Source organism: Cebus imitator, unplaced genomic scaffold, assembly GCF_001604975.1.
Source record: "Cebus imitator isolate Cc_AM_T3 unplaced genomic scaffold, Cebus_imitator-1.0 Scaffold50, whole genome shotgun sequence".
Lineage (NCBI taxonomy): Eukaryota > Metazoa > Chordata > Mammalia > Primates > Cebidae > Cebus > Cebus imitator.
This window is the reverse complement of record NW_016107365.1, coordinates 4525201-4529873: the sequence shown is the minus strand read 5'-3', so window position 1 is coordinate 4529873 and position 4673 is coordinate 4525201.

Here is a 4673-nt window from a genome sequence, read left to right as displayed (position 1 = left end):
GGCTCACTGCAACCTCCGCCTCCTGGGTTCAGGCAATTCTCCTGCCTCAGCCTCCTGAGTAGCTGGGATTACAGGCACGCACCACCGTGCCCAGCTAATTTTTTGTATTTTCAGTAGAGAGGGGTTTCACCATGTTGACCAGGATGGTCTCGATCTCTTGACCTCGTGATCCACCCGCCTCGGCCTCCCAAAGTGCTGGGATTACAGGCTTGAGCCACCACGCCCGGCCTTAAGGGCTTTCTTTTAACTAAATGTTTCAGTGACATCATTCAGTGACATGCACATGACTTTTTTCTTCCTAAGTATTTCTTCAGATAAATTTCCAGGAGTGGTATTATGGGAAATGCATTCATATTTTCATTACTTTTGACATATATGCCAGGTTGCTGTCTATAAAACACAGACTACATATTTTAATTTTAGAATCCCTCTCCACATCCTGATTCTTCTACTTGTTTTAACTAAAAGTGCAAAACTTAATTACACTTTTCTGTGTATTTATTTTCCTTTTCTTCTTCAAATTTTATTTTGGATTTACAGGGTATACGTGCAGGCTCATTACATGGGTAAATTGCATGATACTGAGGTTTGGTGTACAAATGATTCTGTCATCAGGTACCAAGTATTGTACCCAGTAGTTAGTTTTCCAACCTTTGCTCCCTCTCTCCATTGCCCTCCCACCAAATCTCCAGTTTCTATTGCTGCCATTTTTATGTCCATGAGTACCTAATGGTTAGCTCCCACTTATAGGTGAGAATATGTGTTTTTTGTTTTTGTTTTTTGTTTTTTTTTTTTGAGACTGCATCTTGCTCTGTCACCCAGGCTGGAGTACAGTGGTGTCATCTTGGCTCACTGCAGCCTCCACCTCCCAAGTTCAAGCGATTATCCTGCCTCAGCCTCCTGAGGAGCTGGGATTACAAGCACCTGCTACCATACCTAGCTAGTGTTTGTATTTTTAGTAGAGACAGGGTTTCACCAAGTTCGCCAGGCTGGTCTCGAACTCCTGATCTCAGGTGATCCACCCGCCTCAGCCTCCCAACGTGCTGGGATTACAAGTGTGAGCCACTGTGCCTGGCCAAATTATGGTAAATATATATATTTACCAGCGTATATGTATTATTTAGTGTGTGTGTGTGTGTATATATATAAATATATATATATAATTTTTTTATTTAGTATATATAATTTACTCTAGTAAATATATATATTTATATATAAAAAATATATATGTGATATAGTAAACATACTCTAGAAGTATTCTTCTTTTCTAACTATATGAAAGTGACAGTGTTTAACTTTGAGAATTAGTTAGGATGGCCTTTGTTGGCAAGTAACACAGAAGACTGGAAGTGAGCAGCCTGGAATTGGTGTAGCACCCACATAATATTACCATTGTTCCAGGTTCCCTTCTCTTGGCTCTAGCATATTAATACATGGATTTCCTTCTCATGATCAGCTTATGATTCCAAAAAGGCTGCTCTGCTTCCAGACTTAAAGACTTAAGTCTTCCTTCCAGACAGGAAGAAGGAAAAAGTACAAATGTTTAACAAGAGGTAAAGGTATATGCCAATTGAGTCTGCCCTCTTTTATTAGAAAATAAAAGCTTTCTTGGAAGCCATATCTAATAATTTCTGTTTATGTCTTGTTGGCCAAAATGACCATATGGTTAACCCAGCTACTAGAGGAGTCTAGGGGAGGAAAACAGTTTTAGTAGGGCACATTGCCACGATGAACAAAATTGGATTTGTCCTAAAGAAAGAAGAGAATGGATATTAGTTAAGCAACTTGCGGTACCTACATTGATGTAAATATATATGTAATTTTTCATTAATGATATGAAAAATTGCACATTTTATTTCTTTTAAACCCAGACTAAACTTACCAAATTTTCTGTCCTTCAATCACATATTAAAGGAAATCAAACCAGAAGAAACAAATGCAACTGCGCTTCTCAAACTTATTTCTTTTTCTTTTTCCCCCTCAGGGCACAATATCACTCAGGAATTTGAAATCTGCAGTTATAGTAGGGTTTGACCAATAAAACTCAGTCAAAACACTGCTTTTAATTCTGAAAGCATTCCTGTGATATGGTTTCTTACATGCCAAAGGAAGAAATCAAGCATTATAGGATAGATGTCCTTTTTCTTCTTTTAGTGCCAGCAGGAAAGACTGTCTTTCTCCGTTGCCATAGCTGATATTATTAGCTAACTAGTTAGCTGATTGGCTAACAGTTTCAATCTAGAAATCCCTTGGCTACTCAGTTATTAAAATGTTCTACCTGTGATTTTATGTATTTAAAACATGTATAATGGATTCTAATTCTACCCATTTATGTCTTATTGGAGGGTCAAAGATGATGATGAATCTTTCTGAGGAAATGTGTCTTTTCCATTCAAATAAATAAAACTGTTTATTTCCAGAAATAAACAGAATGAAAACTTGTAATTATGCCCTTTAACTGAGTGGGGGTAGAAATTTGGAGAGCAATTACACTTAAATGATGTAAAAATGAAAAATGTGCTTTTCAAAAACTAACAGATTATAAAATTTTGCTTATAATTTTATAAGAGGAAGCTTTTTACAAGTTTTCTTTCTAATTAAGGGTTTAATTTTCCCTTCATGTCCGGGAAAATACTCCTGGATCTAAGAAACTATTTAAACTTGAAAGTATAGGATGTTTGGAATGATTTAGGGTTTCAAAAGCAAACTCTAAACATATGGCATAGGATTTTGTGCACATTAAAGGCAGTATGGAATTCTGGTTAAGGGAGTGTGCTCTTGAGCCAACATGCTAGGATCACTATCTGAGTGACCACGGGCAAATTGCTTAGCTTCTCTGTGTGTCTCAAGACTCCTCTTAGGTAAACTGGGAGTGACACTAGTATGTACCTGGAAGGTTGGTAAGAGGATTAATTAATTTCCACAGATAAGTCTGTAGTGTGCCTGGCAATTTGTTAGCTGTCAAAAACATCAACTATGATTTTAGCTATTAAGAATTCCCCTTTCCCAGTACAACTAAAGAGCTGTTTTCTGGGTCATGTGAATTAGTAACCTTCAAAATCCAGGGTTGTGGCAAGCTTCTTTTACTTAAGGTTGGTTCCGCTCCCCTTTAAACATAGAGGAAAAATGCAATGAAAACAAACTATTAACATGTTTCCTTTGCTAACAACAAAGTAATAATTAAAGTAATAATTAAAGCAAGCATTGCAACAACAAAAACCAAAGCAATAATCCTTTTACTCTAAAAACCATTCAGACAAAAGCCTCAAAGCATATTTCAAAATATTGTGGTAACAATTTTCAGCATATACTAAACTGATAAAGGCTCATTTTTTTTAGCTGTTCTTTGCTTGAAGCAGGAGCGGCCACGAACAAACCACAGGAACACTGAACTGGGAAGGAATGGCAGTTTTATTCGGCTGGGACCTGCGGTTGGCTCAAGGCCTCAAAAACCGACCTCCCTGACAAAGAAAATCTGCCCTTTTAAAGGTTTACTATAAGAGGTGCACATATGAAAGGGTCATGATTGATTAGGCAAGCCTGGGGGACGTGACTAGGTAGTGGTCTGAGCAGTTAAGCAAGAACAATGCCTTCCGGAGAGAATTCCTCTATACCATGTCCCGTCTATACATAGGATTGTGGTTAGGAGAAGGGAGTTTAACATTTAGACCTGGCCTGCGGTGCCAACCGGTCCTTCCACTGACCTCATCTGACTGGCCTTTAATTTTACTTCCTCCTTTTCTCCAAGCACAGGCTCGGAGAAGGGGGTCTCCTTCCTCCTGCTCGCTAAGATAAACAAAATTTATCTCTGCCGAAGAGGGATGTCAATGGTGATTTTAAAAGAAAAAAACAAAAACTCTCAAAAATAGCGTCATGGTGCAAGCAGAGAAAAGAGAATCAGGCAGGACTAGGTGGCTCACCCCTGTAATCCCAGCACTTTGGGAGGCCGAGGCGGGCGGATCGCTTGAGCTCAGGAGTTCACGACCAGCCTGGGCAGCATGGCGAAACCCCATCTTTACAAAAATTAGGTGTGGTGGTGTGCGCCTGTAGTCTCCGGAGGCTGTCGCCGGAGAATCACTTAAGCTTGGGAGGCGGAGGGTGGCACTGAGTCGAGATCGCAGCTTTCCAGCCTGCCTGGGCTGTGGGAGTGAAACCCTGTCCAAAAACAAAAATAAAAAAAAATTAAAAATTGGACCTTTTCTGTCATAGGACGATTGTAGTTCTGTCTCCTTCCAGAATAGACAGACATTTGGGAGTCAGGCCTCCCTGACTCAGGCACGAATATCTGCACACTTCTAAAACAATAGCTAAGAGTCAATCACACTTAGGAATTTCAAATATTATGAACAAGTTGTATTGGTTAGCTTTACACTAAGGCCTGAGGCTTCAACATCTGTAGGGCATAGTTTAGTAGCCAAAAAAAGCTTCCCACAATAGCAATTGTTTGGGATTACCCTGGGAACTCCTACTTACATATAGCTCTAGAAATGTAAATACAAGTCATATAATTTCATTTATTACTGCTGTAGATAGAACCCAACTATCCAAAATTCCTGCTCAATTAAATCTAATTCCTTTCATTAAAATGGTAAATGATGTGTAACAGTCAAGATTTTGGTTAATTAAATATTACACAAATGGAACACAATAGATTCTTTTTTTTTTTTTTTTTT